Consider the following 24,550-nt stretch of genomic DNA (forward strand, 5'->3'; position numbering starts at 1 on the left):
TTTACACATTGCTTGCTATATGCTTGTCCCAGGTCAGTGACTCACTATACAATGAAGCCTGGATAAGGATGACAGACCTTTAAAATGCAAATCAGCAAGGGTAGATCACATATTTCATTACTGTTGTGTTTACTTTATTACCCGTTGAGATAATAGGTCAGCCACACTGGGAGTGCGTTGTTTTCAAGTAAATCAGTAAAGTATAACCTTTGCTTTCTGCTTTGCAGCACTGCACAGGGTCTGCATATGTAGTGAGAAAATATGACTGCAAGGGTTTGTGTGTTTATGTGTGTTTATTTATATATATATATATATATATATATATATATATATACACGCACACAGTAAAAGTGAGTACACCCCTCACATATTTGTAAATATTTTATTATATCTTTTCATGTGACAACACTGAAGAAATTACACTTTGCTACATTGTAAAGTAGTGAGTGTACAGCTTGTATAACAGTGTAATTTTTCTGTCCCTCAAAATAACTCAACACACAGCCATTAAAGTCCAAACCGCTGGTAACAAAAGTGAGTGCACCCCTAAGTGTCCAATTTGGGCCCAAAGTGTCAATATTTTGTGTGGCCACCATTATATTTTCTAGCATTGCCTTAAACCTATTGGGCATGGAGTTCACCAGAGCTTCACAGGTTGCCACTGGAGTCCTCTTCTACTACTCCATGACATCATGGAGCTGGTGGATGTTAGAGACCTTGTACTCCACCACTTTCCATTTAAGGATGCCCCACAGATGCTTAATAGGGTTTAGGTCTGAAGACATGATTGGCTAGTCCATCACCTTTACCCTCAGCTTCTTTAGCAAGGCAGTGGTCAGCTTGGAGGTGTGTTTTGGGTCGTTATGTTTGGATTCCTTTGTTCCCTCAATGAACTGTAGCTCCTCAGTGCCGGCAGCACTCATGCAGCCCCTGACCATGACACTCCCACCACCATGCTTGACTGTAGGCACTTGTCTTTGTACTCCTTATCTGGTTGCCGCCACACATGCTTGACACCATCTGAATCAAATACGTTTATCTTGGTCTCAGACCACAGGACATGGTTCCAGTAATTCGTGTCCTTAGTCTGCTTGTCTACAGCAAACTGTTTGCGGGCTTATTTGTGCATCATCTTTAGAAGAGGCTTCCTTCTGGGATGACAGCCATGCAGACCAATTTGATGCAGTGTGCGGCATATGGTCTGAGAACTGACAGGCTGACCCCAACCCTTCAACCTCTGCAGCAATGCTGGCAGCACTCATATGTCTATTTTCCAAACACAACCTCTGGATATGATGGTCAACTCCTTTGGTTGACCATGGCCAGGCCTGTTCTGAGTGGAACCCGTCCTGTTAAAACGCTGTATAGTTTTGGGCACCATGCTGCAGCTCAGTTTCAGGGTATTGGCAATTTTTTTATAGCCTAGGCCATCTTTATGTAGAGCAACACATTTTTTTTTCAGATCCTCAGAGAGTTCTTTGCCATGGGGTGCCACGTGGAACCTCTAGTTACCAGTATGAGAGAGTGAGAGCGATAACACCAAAATTAACACACCTGCTCCCCATTCACACCTGAGACCTTGTAACACTAATGAGTCACATGACACTGGGGAGGGAAAATGGCTAAGTGGGCACAGTTTGGACATTTTCAGTTAGGGGGTGTGCTCACTTTTGTTGCAAGCTGTGTGTTGAGTTATTTTAAGGGGACAGCAAATTTATACTGTTAGGGCTCATTTACACTTGCTTCAACAAAGCTTCGGACAGGCTTTGTTAAAGCTCTCTGAACGCTAGTCAAAGCTCCTGTCACCAAATCAAATGGTTAGCTTACAGTCTTGTTTACACCTGCTTTTGCTTTGCTTAAAAAACTATACCTCAGTGTTTATGGAAAAAGAGGGCCTATTTTAACGTGCATAAATCGCAGGGTGATACTGCGAATGCACCTATTAAAGATGTGCCAACGCCCCGATATTACTGGAATTTTAGTGAAAACTATTGGATTGGGCTTTAAAGGCACACAGTACAATTTGTATAGAAAAAGCTAGAAATTTATTAATATGAAATATCATAAAATCAGACAGACGTAAAATCAAAATTTAGAAATTAAGTCAGTAACTGGTACTACAAGGGTAATAACAACAACTATACAGTCTTATTATACACAAGCTTCGTTTAGAAAGCACAGTTAAAGATACAATCTTGAGTTGTGTATCCCAGGTAGTAATCCAGAGGTTAATGGAGGGCTTGCTCTACATGTTACGCGCTTAGCGCTTCCTCAGGAGCATAGATATTGCATAAATAGGCCGTGTTGGGAGTAAACAAGCGACGATCGTGTGTTATCCCCACAGTGGCTGGGTAAAAAATTAGTATTGATCCAGCCTATTGTAGGGGTATTATCATAAACACGAAACTATAAAAGTAATGGTGTTGGAGCAGTCAATTGCTGGTAAGCAATAAAGATTCAAATCCGGGGGTGTGCAAGCGCGGTGGTTCAGTGCTGAATAAAATGGGCTAGGCAGTCTATAGATCCTCAATCAGTAGAGCAGAGGAAAATATATAAGACTGGCAAGCAGAGTCCTAAAGGCCCAGATAGCACAAGAATCCGCGCGTGTCCCCGATGGAGAGAATGACGCCAATACGTATATTGTAGCAAAGTGTAATTTCTTCAGTGTTGTCACATGAAAAGATATGATAAAATATTTACAAAAATGTGAGGGGTTTAATCACTTTTGTGAGATACTGTGGGCCGGATTCAGAAAGAAGATACGACGGCGTATCTCCTGATACGCCGTCGTATCTCTGAGTCCGGCCGTCGTATCTATGCGCCTGATTCATAGAATCAGGTTACGCATAGATATGCCTAAGATACGACAGGTGTAAGTGACTTACACCGTCGGATCTTAGGCTGCAATTCCAGGCCGGCCGCTAGGTGGCGCTTCCATATCTTTTACGCATCGAATAGGCAAATGAGCATTTACGCCGATTCAGAAACGAACGACCGCCCAGGGCTTTTTTTTTACGTCGTTTGCGTTCAGCTTTTTACGGCGGAAAGTTACCCCTGCTATAGCAGGGGTAAGTGCGGCGTATCCTATGTTAAGTATGGCCGTCGTTCCCGCACCGAGTTTTGAATTTTTTACGTTGTTTGCATAAGTCGTTTGCGAATACAGCCGGACGTAATTTACGTTAACGTCGAAACCAATGATGTTCTTGCGACGTCATTTGGAGCAATGACGCTATGAAAATTTGCGGACGGCGCATGCGTTGTTCGATCGGCGCGGGGACGCGTCTGATTTAAATAGTACACGCCCCCTAGCCGCGGAATTTGAATTCTGCCAGGGGATTTACGATACGCCGCCGCAACTTTAGAGGCAAGTGCTTTCTGAATAAAGCACTTGCTTCAAAAAATTGCGGCGGCGTAACGTAAATCAGACCTAAAGATCCGCTAACCTATCTGAATCTAGCCCTGTATGTATATATTTATTACATGCAAATCCTACAAATGTATTTGTCCATTTTCTGAAAGGTTAAGAGGAATACAATTGCCATAATTTTGCAAAGACGCAGAGTTTGCTATTATTGCAGTAGCATGGAATATAAATTGCTGTGCTTCAATATGCTTTTAGCTAACCGCAAATAAAAAAGCATTCCTGATGATATTGTTAATTTAATCTCCAGCCTGATGTATCTTTGTACAGCTAAGAGGCAGGTAATGGGTTCTCTATAGTACAGGTAATAAGTCACATCATTAAAGCGGGGATGTTAGATTAATTCCAGGAAAAAGCATACTCAAGCTGGCTTCTGCTCTCTTGTTCTGGTTAAAAAGCTTAATTGTTGGAATTTTAAGGGGATTGTCAAACCTCTGTAATCTGACGTCTCCATAGAGCCTCAAGAGCCCTCTTTAGTACATGGATGTTTATCCAAATCTTCTACAGTACTATAAAAATAAGGCATGCCTACACAAACAGTGTAATAACATTCTTCTGCAAGTTATTTGATTCTGTCTGTTTTTAGTATGCTCAGTTTCTTACAATTCTTGCATATAGGTACATCAGTTGTTGCATGCTCTGGCTATTGCATGCTGTAAACATACTACACATAGGGCCATTTAATAAAAAAAAAACGCTTTCCAAGTCGTCGTCGTCGTCCCCCCCCCACACACACACACATCTAAACCAACGGGGAACCCCAAACTTAAACTAAAAACTTACTGGGACCTTGCCTTCCCCACCTAACTACTTATCTCAGTACATGCAGCCTTTTCTGACGTTTACTTTGAATGGGGCAATATGCAGAGGATTCCAACCTGGGGTGCAAGATGGAATTGCAGGGGGTGTGACCAGTGCAGATCCTGACCTCCCTGGGGCCTTAAGCAAAATTCTGCTATGGGGCCCTCTACCTGACCCGTGATGCTGTGAGCTATGTAAACCATTAGCCTTGTGCCCAGTGCATACCACATGCAGCCTTGTGCCCACCAAACGCAGCTTTATGCCCACCATGATGTAGCCTTGTGCCCAGTGCCCACCATGATGCAGCCTTGTGCCCACCAATGCAGCCTTGTGCCCAGTGCCCACCAAATGCAGCCTTGTCCCCACCGTTCTGCCTACCAGTGCAGGAGAGGAAAGAAGAGGAACAGGAGAGCCGCCCAGATGATCAACGTGCAGTACAGGGAACACAGCTATAACAGCCCCGACCCCTGGCTGAGGAACTTTGATTGACAGATCACCCGTCACCAGGATTTGATGGGTGATCTGTCGATCAAAGTCCCGGGACCAGGAGGAGGGGCTGTACTTGACAGCGAGATAGCGGCAGGGAACACGGCAATTGAAATTAAAACTGTTATCGCTGTGTTCCCTGCGTGCGCTGCGCTCTAAACATCCGGGCATCTCTCTTTCTTCCTCTCCATGATCGCTGGGAGAAGGACTCCCATTCCACCGGCACCGCCCCTGCACCCACGAGGGGGAGGCAGGGCCTCAAGTAATTTGCAGGGCCCTACGCAGCTTGCGTAGTGAGCATATAGAGCGGATCGGCTCTGGGTGCGACAAAGACTGGTTTGTATGTTTTAGCGATGAGACACGAGTCATCACTCAGCTAGCTACCAGTGTGCCTTGAGAAGTGGTAGGTGTCTGTGTTGCATAGATAGTAGTCTGGTTGTTTAGGAGATAACAGAATTAAAGAGGAAAATTAAGCGAATGCTGACTATTCCTAAAAATATGTTCCCTCCCTTCTCTTCCTAACTATCCTGCATAGCCCGTATAAGAAAGATCTGTGTACTTAACCATTTTTAATAATAATGTGCAGTCACATTATCCAGCAGCTCTGGCTCTCCTCTGTCAGTGAGTGGCTGCTGCAAGGGAGAGGAGGGAGTGTGAACATCAGCTTGGCCATGGGAGCCTAAGGAGGACACCATGGCTTCAGGAATTTTTAACCGACTCTGCAGGGGAGGAATCACATGATCAGACCAGACTGGATTAAAGTTAAGTACACAGATCTTTTTTTATTGTATTTAATTTTTTTTTGCAGGGTATGCTGAAGGGATGGAGAAGGAGGGAGGGAACATTTTTTAAGAAAATCATAGTTGGCCTTTACTAAGCTATAGTTACTTCCTTCTACGTACTTCATTTACCTAAACAAAATCTCTCTAAAACGGAGCTATTAATTCCCCCCCCCCCGCCATTACTCCCCCCCACCTGTGCCCCCCTCCATGACTTACATCAAAATCAACAATGCAACCATCAGTCCCTCCCCTGATGCCAGGATACTGGTTGTAATCCTAGACTTGTCATTTCAGCCTCAAATCCAATCGTCAAAAGTTTGTAGAATTCACCTCTGTAACATCTCTAAAATTCACCCCTTTTTAACAAATGAAACTACCAAACTCCTCATTCACTCCCTCGTTATCTCTCACCTTGACTATTGCAATGCCCTTCTCATTGGCCTGCCTCTCCATAGGCTATCCCCTCTTCACTCTATCATGAATGCTGCTGCCAGACTTATCCACCTTACCAACCGCTCAGTGTCTGCCAACCCTCTCCTCCAATCCCTACACTGACTCCCAGTCGCCCAGCGAACTAAATTCAAAATACAGACCTCAACATACAAAGCCATTCACAACTCTGCCCTGAACTACATCACCAATCTGGTCTCCAAATATCACCCAAACCGTCCTCTCCGCTCTTCTCAAGACCTCCTACTCTCAAGCTCTCTAGTCTCCTCCTCCCATGCTCGTCTCCAGGATTTCTGCAGAGCCTCTCCCATCCTCTGGAACTCGCTACCTCAACCTGTCTGGCTATCCCCTACTCTTGCTACCTTCAGGCGATCCCTGAAAACTCATCTCTACAGGGAAGCCTATCACATCTCCAACTAATCTTATACCACTTCCATCAGCTCATTCCCCACAGTTACAACCTTTTGTACCACCTGCCCCACCCTATTAGATTGTAAGCTCTTTTGAGCAGTGCCCACTTTATCCTCTTGTATTTTATTGTGTTATAACTGTATTGTCTTCCTTTTATATTGTAAATCACTGCCTAAACTGTTGGCGCTATGTAAATCCTTTATAATAATAATGATAATAGTTAGCCTTTACTAACACATATAAGTAAAGTAACCAAATTCTAATGCAACATGTGACACAATTGTATATTGTTTTCCTCTGAATTTGATGATTTTTTTTTTTTTTTACTGCTGGAGACCTGAAGATTTAGAATGGATCGTGAATCCATATTCCTACAATTTGGAGAAAATATCAGATGATGAAGAGCTGAAAGAAGATCTTATTATTTTGAGGACAAATTTAATTCTTTAAATGCAAATTGAAAGCAAGACTTTGGGGGAGATTTGTTGTGCAGCACTGGATATGTTCTCATTCCATTTGCAACAACATACTTGTGTGAATGTGGATGTGGATTCAGTTCTCTTTTGTTAATCAAGACAAAATCTTATGCCGCGTACACGCGATCGGATTTTCCCTCAGAAAAACCTTTGTCTATGAATTCTTTATGTATATTTATTGTTTTCTTATGTTTATAGCGCAACACTTAATTTTTTTATACACATTCGATCACTTACACACACTGGTTGTGCTTGCAGCTGGAATAAATTAAGTAGCACAAACAAATTTTCCACATAATTATACAGGAAGATAAGCCTTCATAGTTGTATGTTTTTTTTTGTTCTATGGTTTTTCCGAAGGAATTCCGCTCAAGCTTGGCTTGCATACACACCGTCACACAAAAGTTCTCTGAACTTTTGTTTGTCAAGAACGCTGTGACGTACAACACTACGATGTGCCGAGATAATGAAGTTCAATGCTTCTGAGCATGCGTTGAATTGTTTCCGAGCATGCGTCGGAATTTTGAGTTTTTCTGACAGACCGCCGCCATAACTAGTAAAAAAAAAATTGCCATAAAACTACCCCCTATTTTGTTGACGCTATAACATTTGCGCAAACCAATTAATATACGCTTATGCAATTTTTTTTTTACCAAAAATATGTAGAAGAATACATATCAGCCTAAATTGAGGAAAACAATGTTTTTTATAGATTTTTTTGGGGATATTTAATATAGCAAAAAGTAAAAAATATTGCTTTTTTTCATAATTGACCCCCCCTTTTTTTTTATAGCACAAAAAATAAAAGCCACAGAGGTGATCAAATACCACCAAAAAGGTGATCAAATACCACCAAAAGAAAGCTCTATTTGTGGGAAAAAAAAGGACGTCAATTTTGTTTGGGTGCCACGTTGCATGACCGCAATTGTCAGTTAAAGCAACGCAGTGCAGAATCACAAAAAATGGCCCGGTCATTGGGCATCCAAATCCTACAGGGGCTGAAGTGGTTAAACACATTTAGAATGGAGGTTAACAGGAGCTATAGTGTTTACTTACCAGAGTCCTGCTTCTCTACAGATTGATACATCAGACCCAATGACCCTATGTTTTTTTTTCTTCATTTTGTAGCAATGCAAATAACTCGTAGAAACCTTCAGCTATGAACAATTTATGATATATAGTCTGGATGTAAAGCTCATTTCCATTGTGTTGATATGGATTACCTTTTCTCTTCAATAAGCCAAGTCCAAGTTCCATATGGCTACTATGAGAAGATGTACTGCTCTGGAATGACCCTTCTATATGGAATATACAGTAACAGTATAACAACAGAATTACCTGCTGTTAAGGACAGCTCGGTCCCCTCGGGGAGCGATCCGGGACGATGGCGCGGCTATTTGTTTATAGCCGCTCCGTCGCGATCGCTCCCCGGAGCTGAAGAACAGGGAGAGCCGTGTGTAAACACGGCTTCCCCGTGCTTCACTATGGCGCTGCATCGATCGAGTGATCCCTTATATAGGGAGACTCGATCGATGATGTCATTCCTACAGCCACACCCCCCTACAGTTGTAAACACACACACAGTGTACACCAAATCCTACAGCGCCACCTGTGGTTAACTCCCAAACTGCAACTGTCATTTTCACAATAAAGAATGCAATTTAAATGCATTTTTTGCTGTGAAAATGACAAAAATCCCAAAAATGTGTCAAAATTGTCCGAAGTGTCCGCCATAATGTCGCAGTCACGAAAAAAATCACTGATCGCCGCCATTAGTATTTTGTAAACGCTATAAATTTTGCGCAAACCAATCGATAACGCTTATTGCGATTTTTTTTACCAAAAATAGGTACAAGAATACGTATCGCCCTAAACTGAGGAAATTATTTTTTTTTATATATATATGTTTTTGGGGGATATTTATTATAGCAAAAAGTAAAAAATATTGCATTTTTTTCAAAATTGTCGCTCTATTTTTGTTTATAGCGCAAAAAATAAAAACCGCCGAGGTGATCAAATACCACCAAAAGAAAGCTCTATTTGTGGGGAAAAAAGGACGCCAATTTTGTTTGGGAGCCACGTCGCACGACCGCGCAATTGTCTGTTAAAGCGACGCAGTCCCAAACTGTAAAAACACCTTGGGTCTTTGGGCAGCAATATGGTCCGGGGCTTAAGTGGTTAAAGGTAACTTGCATATTTACAATGGTGTGGATAAAGTTCCAGCGGGGATAGCCTGTCGTAAGATTCTGACAGGATGACCCCACTACATTTAAAAAAAATAAACTGCTAAATTACGAGGTGTATTTACAAAAGGAAAATAGACTGTGCACTTTACAATTGCTCCAGAGCTTAGTAAATGAGATGAAGCTTCACTTTGCAAAGAACACCCAATCACATGCTGGAAAAAAAAAACACAGGGCTAGATTCATATAGCCCTGCGTAATGTTGTGCGGGCGTAACGCCGCCGTAAATTAGGGCGCAAGTTCCGTATTCAGAAAGAACTTGTGCCCTAAGTTACGGCGGCGTAACGTATGTGCTCCGGCGTAAGCCCGCCTAATTCAAATTTGGATGATGTGGGCGTGTTTTATTAAAATTTTGTGTAACCCCACGTATTTGACGTTTTTTACGAACGGCGCATGCACCGTTCGTAAAAGAATCCCAGTGCGCATGCTCGAAATTCCGCCGCAAATCGTCAATGCTTTAGACGTGAACGTAACTTACGTATAGCCCTATTCGCGAACGACTTACGCAAACGACGTAAAAATTTCAAAATTCGACGCGGGAACGACTTCCATACTTAACATTGCGTACGCCTCATATAGCAGGAGCAACCTTACGCCGGAAGAAGCCTAACGTAAACGACGTAAAAAAATGTGCCGTGCGTACGTACGTTTGTGAATCGGCGTATCGACCTAATTAGCATATTCCTTGCGTAAATTGACGGAATCGCCACCTAAAATTGCAACTAAGATACGACGGCGTAAGAGACTTACGTCGGTCGGATCTTAGTCAAATCTATGCGTAACTGATTCAAAGAATCAGGCGCATAGATACGAATCCGCAACTCAGAGATACGACGGCGTATCTGGAGATACGCCGTCGTATCTCGTACCTGAATCTAGCCCACAGTATTTTTGCTTGCACGTAATTGGATGACAGAAGTCATCAGAGCTTTCCCTCATTTACTAAGCTCTGGAACAATTGCAAAGTGCACATTTGACTTTAGTAAATCCACCCCGATGTGTTCTGTATCTATTATAATGACCTTGAGTTGGAGATGGAGACAGCATTGGATATCACATTTGGCCCTAAACGAGCACTGCCTATTTATTGCTGCCTGGGTGCAGATGCATTTGCTAGTAACTGTAAAAGGAGATTCAATTTAGATAGCTGTAAGCACAACTGCCAGCTTATACTGGATGTAGACTGGAATAATAATTAAAGAAAAACATTTAGGAGATCATGACCCTCGATAACGAGCTCTGTAAAATGTTCACTGAAGCAGTCATGGTGAGATTGCAATGCAACACATTTTTTTTCTTTTTATATAAAACCCATAAATATCCCATTCAACAATCATTCTCGCTATAGTTTTGGAAAATAAAAAATAACATTTTAAAATATACATGTATAATTAAAATTATCATACTGACCGCTATACCCATAGCTCCCAACTGTCCCTGATTTGGAGCAATGTCCCTCTGTCTCTCATTCCTCCTCATTTGTCCCTCATTTTGGTCTGATATATATATATTTGTATATAAAATGCACTTTTTATCTATCAAAAAGTGTTTTCAAACACTAAACCTTCCATCTGATTTCTAAATTGCTGTATTTGTAAATTCCAAAACCAATATAAAGGAATAGTGGTGGTAAAAAAAAAAAAGAAGCACTTGTGGGTTTAACAAATCTTGTTTATTTTTTGGACAATGCTCCTTTAAGGGGGCGTGGCAAGGGGTGTGTCCTAGGCCTGGATACTTTTGCTGATAGGTGTCCCTCATTTCCATCTCAAAAAGTTGGGAAGTATGGCTATGCCCCCATTCAACTACAGTATATGTAAACCCTAACTAGATGACATCTAGCTTGGTAAAGCTCTGTGTACGAATTGTAGTTTAGGTTTATAAAATCTGTATTTTTACCAGTACCTTATCTGGCATCACAGTGCTGCCGGTATCCTTGCACCTCTCTTTTGACACTTCTTGTTTACATGCATATTCACTCCAGCTATGGGTGCATGGCATTTTTCAGGGAGTCGTTCCCTTTTCTGCTGCTGCACCTTATTGGTTCTCCTGCTGACCCCTGCATCACTACGGGACACATTAGCTGCATGGAGGCCATCCGGAGAACCACTATGGCAGGGATATGCAATTAGTGGACCTCCAGCTGTTGCCAAACTACAAGTCCCATCATGCCTCTGCCTCTGGGTCAGAGTCTCGCTATGCCTCATGGGACTTGTAGTTTGGCAACAGCTGGAGGTCCACTAATTGCATATCCCTGCACTATGGGATTACCGGATACTGACACTTCCGGAAATGTCAGTTGCATTGTTGAGGCTTGTGTCAATGAGCTTTGAGCTGGTGTTAATGGCTTTAGTTTGACATCGGAGACCCATATTTTTTCACTCCTCACCAATTTTTTTTTTGTTGCTGAAATGACTGTTTACAGGGTAGAGAGACAGAGGGGCAGATCCACAAAAGAATTACGCCGACGTATCTATTGATACGCTGCGTAATTTTAAATTTCCTGTGTCGTATCTTTGTTTTGTATCTACAAAACAAGATACGACTGCATCTCGGATCGATCCGACAGGCGTACGTCTTAGTACGCCGTCGGATCGTAGATGCATTTTTCCGCAGCCCGCTAGGTGGCGTTTCCGTCGAATTCTGCGTCGAGTATGCAAATTAGCTAGTTACGGCGATCCACGAACGTACGTCCGGCCGGCGCATTTTTTTACGTCGTTTGCGTTCGGCTTTTTCCGGCGTATAGTTACCCCTGCTATCCGACACAACATGTCCATCAGACAATTATTGACGTAAAATTGGATCGTGTGTACAGGCCTTAAGTCTTACTGATTGCCTATTCTGATTTTCCACAGTTTGCATTAGAAGTTGCAACAAGCCAGATTGAGTCCACCTCATTTACTGATTGTCCAGCATCATCTTGCACCTTCCTCCCCAGCATTATTGTTCCTAACCCACCCCTTTCATTCATTCGATTTCAGTACTTAGAATCATGGAGACTCAGCATCACATATGGGCGTTACCTTGGGCAGTCTGCATGCCAATGCAACCTGCCTAGAAACACCCACCCCTCCAGACTGACATTCATGCTAGGTTCACCCCTATGCATGCTGCGATTGATGTGTTTTCCAGTGCAATTTGCATTTTTGATGCATTTTGCTTTTTTGGGCTAATAGGAAAGTATGACAGTTCTGTTCAGGAAGTACAACTGTTTGTCACTCAAGCTGCGTAAAAGTCTCATCAAATTAGTGCAGGAACCTTTATATATTCAAACTCGCAGGTTAGGGTTAGAATTAAGGGATAGTGTTAGCGGCAATTGTTAGATTTAGGGCTTGCGGTAATCATTGGGTTCAGGGTTAGTGTTAATCCATAGCATTAGAGGTAATCATTAAGGTTAGCAGTAATCATTAGAGTTAGCGCTAGCGGTAATCATTAGGGTTACCCTTAGCGGTAATCATTAGGGTTAGCGGTAATCATTAGGGTTAGAGTTAGCAGTAATCATTAGGGTTTTTGGTAATCTTTAGGGTTAGCGGTAGCGGTAATCATTAGGGTTAGCAGTAATCATTAGGGTTAGCGGTAATCATCAGGGTTAGCCTTAGCGGTAATCATTAGGGTTTGCGGTAATCATTAGAGTTAGCCTTAATCTTTAGAGTTAGCGGTAATCATCAGGGTTAGCTGTAATCATCAGGGTTCGAGTTAGCAAACAATTGCAGGGGGCCCCGAGCTGGCCTGGGGCCCCCAACTTCCCCTTCCCAGGCTGTAGCTCCTCTTCCTTCCACCTGGAGTCCTGGCAGTCTGAACGGGTACCGCGCGTGGTACAGGAGATTCAGTTTCCTGTTCCCGGCCGGACTGACTGGAAGTGCACACTAAGTGCTCACTTCCTTTCAGTCTGGCCGGAAAGACAGGAAACTGAATCACCTGTACCACACGCGGTACCCGGCACTATCTGATAGGGGTCTGGGGAAGAGGAGCTTGGCCACGCTACAGCGGCAGCCTACAGGGAAGAACGGGAGGTAAGAATAGAAAAAAAATTAGTGTAGCGTTAACGTAGGCTTTGCATGCGGGGGGGGGGGGTGCTTGGGGGCCCCCATTTTGCTTGGGGCCCCCAAATTCCTTCAAACGGCGGTAATCATCAGGGTTAGCCTTAGCGGTAATCATTAGGGTTTGCGGTAATCATTAGAGTTAGCCTTAATCTTTAGAGTTAGCGGTAATCATCAGGGTTAGCTGTAATCATCAGGGTTCGAGTTAGCGGTAAGCATTAGGGTTAGCGGTAATCATTACCACTACCCCTAACCCTAGCCATTAACCCTAACATGCAACTTTGGACACCAATATTCCTGCACTAATTTCAATGCGACTTTGATGCAACACTTGCGTTTTTGGTGCAGGTTCATTAAAATCTATTACAGGCAAAAGGCAATCTGCTGCGGTAAGAAAAGTCTCTGACCCTTTCCAAAAAAGTGCCAGCTAGATCCATAGGAAACTATTTTAAATGGACTGTAATGGGTTACTGCAAAATGCAAAACTTAAAAAAAAAAACGCAAAGATGTGAACAAAGGGTCACCCAGCCAGGTATTTTGTATATTTGCATAACTTCTCCCAAGTGCCTGCATTATGACTGAGGGCTCTTGAGGCACGGTGCTGTGATGTTTTTAGGAAACCATGTACCCGTCTATCATCTATAATCAGCTTGCATTGCATAAAGAAGCACAGGGACCAAGTGATGACATCACTGTATGTAATGAAAACAGAAAGGATTTTAAAAAAATTGTAAAGGGAATGCAAAATATAAGCAAATTCAACTTCAGCCTTAACATTTTCTTCTTCCATGGAAGGAATTAAGGGCCAGATTCTCAAAAGAGATACGATGGCGTATCGCCAGATACGCCGTCGTATCTCTGAGTTGCGCCGTCGTATCTATGCGCCTGATTCTTAGCATCAGTTACGCATAGATTTCCCTTAGATCCGACAGGCGTAAGTCTCTTACGCCGTCGGGTCGTAACTGCATATTTACGCTGGCAACTAGGGGCGTGTACGCCGATTTACGCGTCGAAATATGTAAATCAGCTAGATACGCAAATTCACGAACGTACGCCCGGCCGACGCAGTACAGTTACGCCGTTTACGTTAGGCTTTTCTCAGCGTAAAGTTACCCCTGCTATATGGTGGCGTAAGTGCGGCGTACCAATGTTAAGTATAGCCGTCGTTCCCGCGACGAAATTTGAAAATTTTACGTTGTTTGCGTAACTCGTCCGTGAATGGGGCTGGACGTAATTTACGTTCACGTCAAAACCAATACGTCCTTGCGGCGTATTAGGAGCAATGCACACTGGGAGATTTCCACGGACGGCGCATGCGCCGTTCGTGAAAAATGTCAACCATGTCGGGTCACAGAACATTAACATAAAACACGCCCCCCTGTCCCACATTTGAATTAGGCGGGCTTACGCCGGCCGATTTACGCTACGCTGCCGCAAATTACGGAGCAAGTGCTTTGAGAATACAGCACTTGCCCGTCTAAGTTGCGGAGGCGTAACGTAAATCGGATACGTTACGCCGTTGCAAAGATACGCCGCTGTACGAGAATCTGGGCCAGATTCACAGCGGAGATACGACGGAGTATCTCAGATACTCCGTCGTATCTCTCAGAGTATCAATGCGACTGATTCATAGAATCAGTTACGCATAGATATCCCTAAGATCCGACAGGTGTAATTGTTTTACACTGTCGGATCTTAGGATGCAGTACCGCGGCCGCCGCTGGGGGGAGTTTGCGTCGTAAACCAGCGTTGGGTATGCAAATTAGGATTTACGGCGATCCACGACGGATTTTCGCGTTCGCTATGTCGCCGCTAGTCTAGTTTCCCGTCGCAAAGTTAGTCGTCGTTTTTGGTGCCTTAACTTTACACTGCAAACGTATTGCTGTATAAAGTATGGCCGTCGTTCCCGCGTCGAAATTTAAAAATTCACATCGTTTGCGTAAGCCGTCCGGGAATACGGAATTACGCTACGCGCGTCACCGTTGGAAAAAATGACGTCACTGCGCGCAAAGCACGGCGGGAATTTCGAAACGGAGCATGCGCAGTAGGTCTGGCACGGGAGCGCGCCTAATTTAAAATGGCACACGCCCATTTAAATTATGCGGGCTTACGCCGGCGTAGTTTTCATCGCAAGTGCTTTGTGAATCAGGCACTTGCGATGAAAACTTGCGGCGATGTAACGTATCTACGATACGTTACGCCGCCGCACTTTTACCTGAATCTGGCCCTCTGGTCCTAAATGTCACATTTGCTGACTTTTGTCTACCTTTGTCTACAGAAGTTTATATAAAAAATAGGGTTTGGCAATGATTTTGCAGAGGCAAATGAAATAAAAATATATATATAAACTATAACGAGCCATTTCTAGCCTGGAATGACAGGTCCAAAGGACTGGGTTTCTCACGGGTATCGGATGCTTTCGCTGATTATCATCTATTACAGCAGGAGAACATTTCCTCCTTGGCACTGCCATAACCTGTCAGTTCTATGTGCTGTTGTGTACTTTCAAGGTATCTCCCAAAATACAACTGTGGTTTGCCGGTGTTTGAAGACTAAACATCATGTGATATTTCAGTCTTTGTATATTTGCACACGATCTTTTCTGTGTGACCCTGCAGAGGAAGGGCGAGGAGTCCCAGATGGTCACCCTGCAATGAGGCAATAGTCTTGTGGACTTTGTACCTCCTCTCAATGTCATCCCTCACTCTGGAAGTATCACGGGTCCATATTTACATCTGATAGAAACATCTGCAGGCCCAAGCCATCTGCACCACTATTACGGTTAACCCTCTGGCTACAAAACAATACCAGCTTTTTATTTACTCTTACTATACGAGTATGATATCCACGTTACGCAACATGTACAAGGCCGCATTTCCATTCGTTATTTTGTTATTAAACCGCATTCAGTGATTGAACCAGAAGAGCAACTATTAACCACTTGCTTACTGGGCACATATACACCCTTCCTGCCCAGGCAAAATTTCAGCTTTCAGCTTTGTCTTGCTTTGAATAACAATTACGCGGTCGTATGACGTGGCTCCCAAACAAAATTGACGTCCTTTTTTTCCCACAAATAGAGCTTTCTTTTGGTGGTATTTGATCATCTCTGCGGTTATTATTTTTTGCGCTATAAACAAAAATAGAGCGACAATTAAAAAAAAAAAAAAACACAATATTTTTTTACTTTTTGCTATAATAAATATCCAATTTAAAAAAATAAAAAAACATTTTTTTTCTGAGTTTAGGCCGATACGTATTCTTCTACATATTTTTGGTAAAAAAATAAATCGCAATAAGCGTATATTGATGGTTTGCGCAAACGTTATAGGGCCTACAAAATAGGGGATAGAATTATGACATTTTTTATTTTTTTTATTTTTTACTAGTAATGGCGGTGATCTGCGATTTTTGTCAGGACTGCGATATTACGGCGGACACATCGGACCCTTTTGACACTATTTTGGAACCATTCACATTTATACAGCAAACAGTGCTATACATATGCACTGATTACTGTATAAATGTGACTGGCAGGGAAAGGGTTAACCCTAGGGGGCGGGGAAGCGGTTAAATGTGTGACCTTACTGTGGGGGGAGGGGACTGACTGGGGGAGGTGACCAATGGTTGTCCCTATGTACAAGGGACACACCATCGGTCTCCTCTCCCTGACAGGATATGGATCTCTGTGTTTACACACAGAGATCCACGCCCCTGGCTCTGTGACTGCCGATTGCGGGTGCCTGGCGGACATCACGGCTGCCAGGCACGTGCATCGGCACCTGAGTGACGCGGCGGGTGCGCAGGCCCCACAGCGGCCAGAGGCCGTATATTGACGGCCTCCCAGCATTTTAGAGCCACCTTGTGGCCGTAAAAACTCAATCTGCAGAGGGGAAGTGGTTAAAACCTTTGCCAGTAGAAATAGTAGAGATATAGTAAATATCCCAATTTTTGTTCCACAGTGTAGGCAGATATGTACATATTTTTGTAAAAAAAAAAAAAGAAAATTGCAATAAGCGTATATTGATTGGTTTGCGCAAAAGTTATAGCGTCTACAAACTATGGGAAAGATTTATAGCATTTAATTGGCGCTTTTATTATTATTATTTTGTTTTTGTTTACTAGTAATGTACCTTATAGAACAACTTCATTAAAATAGTCAAGGCTGCTTAGCAACCAGCAACTGAAGAGACAATGAACACTTTGGTGAGAAGTATGGAATGTACAGTATGTTGTATATTGTGCAAGAGTCTATAAGGCAGAGTGCAGAGGTCAGGGTGTGCAATGCACAGAGTGCTGCAGGGTAAGATTTAGGTCACAACGCAGAGTGCAGGGGTTCAAGGTCTATAATGTTCCAAGGATTGGGAGTATGTAATGCACAGTCCTGTTGTCGGTGTTGGGTTTAGGAGGACACTATGAGCAGGGCCCAGAAGTACATAATGCAGGGGTCAGGAGTATGTAATGCACAGAATGCAGGGGACAGGAATGTGTAATGCTTAGTAGGAGACAGGGGTACAAAGCAAACAGAGTGCAGGAGGGGTGTGTAACGAATGTAACAAACAGTGTAGGGGTCAATAGAGCAAACATTTTTCCCACAAGTAATTCTCTCCCCCACGTTGCCATATAAAAAAAAAAAAACACTCCCTCCCCCTCCCCAAAAAATCCAGCATGTTCATCCCTCCCAGAACAAATCTTTGACCCCAAGCACAAATACTCTCCCCCCTGCCAAAACAAATCCCCATACGCAGGGCTCAAAATTTCAAGTCCTGAGCTACTAGCCAGGCCTCAATAGTTACTCGCCACCAGTTACCCCACCTAATTCATACACTGCCCTGCGCCTAATTGCACCCGTAAACACGCCCTCATAGATTATCTCATGGAATGACAATGTTTTATGCAGAATCAAGTTACAAAATTAAATATTACCAACAACAACTTTAACAAAATGGGACAGGGCACTGGGGGCAGACCAGAGGGACATGGCACTGGGGGCAGACCAGAGGAACATGGCACTGGGGGCAGACCAGAGGGACATGGCACTGGGGGCAGACCAGAGGGACATGGCACTGGGGGCAGACCAGAGGGACATGGCACTAGAACTGGGTCTCTTCCCCATTCTCTTGCTGTCTCCTCTGCAACTCCCATCCATCCTCTCTCTCTCTCCTATTCATCTCATCATCAGGAGCCTGTGTGTGCGGCTCCACGCTTGCATGTCCCCACTTCCCCCTTTTATTTAGGCTGGCAGAGAGGAGAGGAGCTACAGCACAGCGGGAGGGAGTACAATCCAGCGCTGAGATCCACACAACTGCACAGCCATTGACACCATAGCACAGCGCACACCGACAGCGCACAGCACACATTGAGACCAGTCTGTTCACAGTGCTCAGGCTAAACTGTTGGACACTTACATAGAGCACAAAGAGAAGAAAACTGCACAAACTAGAAGGCTGCCGCTCTCATGTCAGGGCAACTTTCAGTGAGCGCTGCACCGGAGTGGTAATTTTTGCAATCCTCCACCTCACTCATTACTTTCTGCTCTCCAGCTACATTGGTCGGGGCCCGGGGGAGGGGGGGCAGGCTCAGAGAGGTCATACTGTTAGGTCCCATGGCTTAATGAGAATTGTAAGGAGAGCACCTGTGTACTGCTCTGCCCGTGCGCGGCTCACCAGACTACTTTTCCCGAGCATGCACCTTTCCTCTTCGGCCGCCAATCTCATCGGCACAGATTGGAGGGAGATTGGTCATGCAGCCCTGTCATCACTGGCCCCCAGCTTAAATCCACTCGCCAAATGCTAGTAGGCGAGTGGAAATTTTGAGGGCTGCCCATAAGCATAAAGCATTTTCCCCCATCCTCAACACAAATCCTCCTCTACCCCCCTCCAACCCCCTTTTTTCTGCATCCTAGCACAAATCCCCAACCCCTCTATTCCCCTGCCCTACACAAATCCTCTTCCCCCCCCCCAACCGCCTTCTAGAATAAATCCTCCTCCACCCCCCAAATCCTACCTCCCAGCACAGCCCCCAATCCAGCAAAAATACTTCCAGTCACCCACTCTGCAAACATATACCCAGCACAAATCCTCTCCCCCAAATCCTACCTGCAGGTACAAATCTTCTTAAACTCCCCATCCCGGGGCAAACCTCCAAATCCCCCCCAAGCACAAATCATCCATGCCCACTTCTAGCACAAAAATCAACCCCCCCCCCCCATCCCAGCACAAACCCTTCTTCCGGTCTTCAAAACCCCCCTTCACCCTATCCCTTACCCCAGCACAAATCTCCCCAATCCCCCTCCCAGCACAGTTCCTCTACCCTAAACCCTCCCCCCCTTCCAGCTCAAACCCCCCCCACCCTCAAATCCTCTCCAACATGTTCCTCTGAACCCCCGAAAACACCCCCCCCAATCCAGCACCAATCCTTCCCCCCTCCCCAATCCGCTCTAGCACAACCCACACCCCCCATTCCGGGACAAATCCACTTTTCCTCCCCAGTCCACTCCAGCACAAATCCTACTTTCTATAGATCCCCCACACCAGCAAAATACCACTAGCACAAATCCTCCCATCTAAATCCCCCCCAAACACAAATCCTCTGCCCCTTCTAGTACAAATACCTCACAACTGCCCCCGATTTTGTGGGTCTTTCCTAAGATTTGAGCAAAATCCCATCTTCCCACAAATCTTGGATAAGAATCAGAGCCAGAAGAAATTCTGGCACTTGGCTTCACTAACCTGCCTGGCAGGGGTGTGCTGGCATGGACAAGAAGCTCGAGATCCCATCAAAGTCAGACCAAAGTAGTACAAGGACTACTTTAATGTCGCAAAGATATGAACGGTACTCATTGGAAATCATGGGGTACAACTTGTCATGTGATTTTGCAGTCCCAAGCCGCATTACAAATCACACTAGTGCAAACGTAGCCTAACTCTCCAGCCCAAAATCACTCCTACCAGTGTACATCTTTGTTACCTGCCCATCGGCCCCCTTCCATTAAATTACAGTCCTTAGATTGGTGCGGCTGCTGCAGAGCGGTTTCCCTCCTCCTCCTTTCCTGTGTCAATGATATTGTCAGAGCTGAGGGGGGAAGCTTCAGTCGGCTCTGCATTGGGTTGTGCAGTTAGCCAGTGGGAAGAGATACCGGCTACCATAAAGGGGGCAATCACAGCTCAAAATAGGTCACATGAGTGCAGAATGATCTCCACTCCTGTGATCCCCAGGAGAAGTAGAGCCTACTTCTCCTTTAGGCCGGGTTCACACCTATGCGAATTGGTTGCGGCTTAAACCGCATCCAATTCACATAACATAAAATACATTGATTTCAATGAGGCTGGTTCACATATGTGCGATGCATTCGCACTGCGCATTGCCGAAAAAAACGTGTGCGTTTTCTAGGCATTGCGGTGCGCCTCAGGTGCGAATTCAGGCCCATTATCTTCTATGGGTACACATCTGATTCGCAGATGTGTTAATTTCTCTTCAGGATTTCTCTCATTCACCTCAATACACTTCCCCCCTCCCCCTCTCCTCTCCCAGGTCTCCAAATTTGCAGCTAAAATGGAGATGATCTGCTGAACACTACTCTTATCTCTCTGCAGAGATAAGAGAGCTGAAATTCGGTGAATCCGGCCTTAGGCTTTATTCACACCTATGCATTTTTTGCATTTAGCAGATTTGTACTACAGAACGTGTTCCATAGGAAACCATGTTAAATGGACTGTAGTGCAAATCTGCAAAAATGCAAAAAGCACTAAATTCTGCAACCCTACTATTTGCTGGAAGAAGGCATTGCTTATGGTTTAAAGTGTATGTGAACTCTCACAATACATTTCTCATAGTTGCTTCCCTTTGGCCTTTTGGGCTGTTAAATGTATCATTGAGATCATTATATTGGGCCAGATTCAGAGAGAGATACGACGGTGTATCTCCTGATACACCGTCGTATCTCAGAGTTGCGTCGGTCGTATCTATGCGACTGATTCAGAGAATCAGTTACGCATAGATATGCCTAGGATCCGACAGGTGTAACTGTGTTACACTGTCGGATCTTAACTGCATTTTTAAAATGGCTGCGGGGGGCCTTCTCGCTGATTTACGGCGAGAATATGTAAATCAGCGAGATACGCCAATTCACGAACGTACGCGGGCCCGACGCAGTCACTTTACGTCGTTTACGTAAGCGTTTTCCCGGCGTATACTTACCCCTGCTTTAATGAGGCGCAGCCAATGTTAAGTATGGCCGTCGTTCCCGCGTCAAATTTTTAAAATTTTACGTCGTTTGCGTACGCCGATTCTCAAAAGCGCTGGACGCAAGTTACGCTCACGCCGAAACCAATGACGTCCTAGCGACGTCATTGGGAGCAATGCATGGCGAGAAAATTCGCAGACGGCGCATGCGCTATTCGATCGGCGCGTGAACACGCCCGATTTGAATAGTACACTCCCCCAGCCGCGGAATTTGAATTCCGCCGGGGGATTTACGATACGCCGCCGCAAGTTTTGAGGTAAGTGTTTTGTGAATTACCCACTTGCCTCAAAAACTTGCAGCGGCGGATCTTAAATCACATAGGTTACGTGGATCTAAAGATCCGCTAACCTATGTGAATCTGGCCCGTAGTATCTGTTTAATAAGTGCGAAAAATACTGTATATATTCAAGTATAAGCCGAGTTTTTCAGCCCTTTTTTTAAGGCTGAAAATACCTCCCTCTGCTTATACACGAGTCAGTGTACCTAAAATTATTGAGAGGCTGCGGACATCCATCGTTTAAAACTTGCGGTCTCCTCCTGGTCCCTTCCGTGATAGGCGTTTCTCAGCAGAAACAGTTCCGCCTATCACAAACGTTCTCTCATCCTCACCCATCCCAGCAGACACTTTGTTCAGTGTTCCGCCAATCACGGAGCCTTTTCATCCACGGACAAGAGGACGTCCGTGATTGCCGGAACACTGAACACAGTGTCTGCTGGGAAACAGTCCGAGGATGAGAGAACTTTCATGATAGGCGAAACTGTGTCTGCTGAGAAACGCCTATCACAGAAGGGACCAGGAGGAGACCGCAAGTTTTAAACAATGAATGGATGCCCACAGCCTGTCAATTTCAGGCACAGTGAGGATGGGCACAGTGACAATTGGCACAGTGAGGATGGGCACAGTGACAATTGGCACAGTGAGGATGGGCACAGTGAGGTTGCAATGGGCACAGTGAGGCGTGCAAATGGGCATTGTTGACCCTCTTTTCCGCTTACAGTAACTGCTGCATGGGCTAGCACAAAGGTACCTTAAATAAATAGACAACACGATAATATAATACAACACTTATTTATTTAACTTTGGAATTTTTTATGGCCACGGTGTTATCCATAAGGGGTTAAAATAATTATTTAAATAAAATAAATAAGCCATCTTGGCTAAGATATGTTTAACCACCTGAGGCCCGTGCTATAGCCGAATGACGGCTACAGCGCGGACCTGAAAATCCAACAGGACGTCAATTGACGTCCGCCCCTTTCCTCGTTCCCCGCGCGCGCTCCCGAGCGCGCACCGGGGAAACTCTGTGCTGGCCGTGTCCCTTGGACACAGCCAATCACAGATCACCGTGAACGGCCAATCGGAGTGGCCGTTTGGTAGGCGATCTGTGTGGCCAATGAGAGATGATCTCATATGTAAACATATGAGATCATTTCTCATTGCCGGCTCTCACAATGACAGCGTCCTGTCAGGGAGAGAGGAGACCGATCTGTGTCCCTTGTACATAGTGACACAGATCGGTCACCTCCCCCAGTCACCCCCCCTCCCCCACAGTTAGAACACTATGCAGGGTACACATTTAACCCCTTCCTCACCCCCTAGTGTTAACCCCTTCAATGCCAGTCACATTTATACAGTAATTAGTGCATATTTATAGCACTGATCGCAGTATAAATGTGAATGGTGCCAAAAATGTGTCCGATGTGTCCGCCATAACGTTGCAGTCCCAATAAAAATCGCAGATCATCGCCATTACTAGTAAAAAAAAAATAATAAAAAAAAATATTCTGTCCCCTATTTTGTAGGCGCTATAACTTTTGCGCAAACCAGTCGCTTATTGCGATTTTTTTTTTTTTTTACCAAAAATATGTAGAAAAATACGTATCGGTCTAGACTGAAAAAAAAATATATATTTTTTTTTTTAAATTGGGATATTTTTTATAGCAACAAGTAAAAAATATTGTATTTTTTTTCAAAATTGTCGTACTTTTTTGTTTATAGCGCAAAAAATAAAAACCGCAGAGGTGGTCAAATACCACCAAAAGAATGCTCTATTTGTGGGGAAAAAAGGACGTCAATTTTCTTTGGGAGCCACATCGCACGACCGCGCAATTGTCAGTTAAAGCGACGCAGTGCCGGAAGCTGAAATTTCACCTGGACAGGAGGGGGGTATATGTGCCCAGTAAGCAAGTGGTTAACAAAGAATTAAATGGTGTCTATCCAGCCAAAGCTGGACAACTACTCCCCTAATTGGACAACAACATGACTCTGAAAATAGGGAGGGAGGGTGGGCGTCGCTGGCTGACAGGAACGGTCTGAGGGACCGCCGCGCTCAGTCCCTTTTATCAACTTCTTCCGCGCGGGTTATTCAACCGCCCAAAACGGCCAATCAGCTGCTCCGTCCTGACGACCAATCCCATGGCTGTTGCTACCCAGGGACGGCGCGGATACCTGCGGGATAAAACAAAGCAGGAGAACTGCACGCTCTCCCTTTGAGCAAGCCCATGTTGGTCCAGCTTATTGCTGTGACCTTTCAATCTCACCCTAGGCTTATACTCGAGTCATTAAGTTTTCCTATTTTTTTTTGTGGTAAAATTAGGTACCGCGGCTTATACTCGGGTCTACTTATACTCGAGTATATACGGTAGCTGTTCATCCAGCCAGAAATCTTGTGAGCTGATAACTTTCTGCCTCTGAACTTTTATCAGCTAGCATTGTTCTATGCTATCCCCATGCACTAGAAAACATCTCCCCTTATTATGTCAGAGGGAGGGGTTATATAGTCTTAACACACTACCTTTCCTAAGGGGACAACGCAGCTCATCTCGGTTTGTCCCCCCCCCCCCCCCCCCCAGAACAGAAGTATGTCACTAAGAGCAAATAAAAGTAAAAAACAAAACAAAAACAAACGCAGCCACCACATCTGGTAAGCTGCAATACTACAAATTTTTGTCTTTGGATTTAGATATACATTAATAGCCGGATTCAGGTAGGGCGGCGTATCTTTTAGCCGGCGTAGCGTATCGTATTTACGCTACGCCGCCGTAAGTTAGAGAGACAAGTGCTGTATTCACAAGGCACTTGCGTCCTAAGTTACGGTGGCGTATCGTAAATGTGCCGGCCTAAGCGCGGCTAATTCAAATTGTGAGTGGGTGGGCGTGTTTTATGCAAATGATTCGTGACCCAACGTGATTGACGTT

The sequence above is a fragment of the Rana temporaria genome, chromosome 12 (assembly GCF_905171775.1).
Source record: "Rana temporaria chromosome 12, aRanTem1.1, whole genome shotgun sequence".
Taxonomy (NCBI): domain Eukaryota; kingdom Metazoa; phylum Chordata; class Amphibia; order Anura; family Ranidae; genus Rana; species Rana temporaria.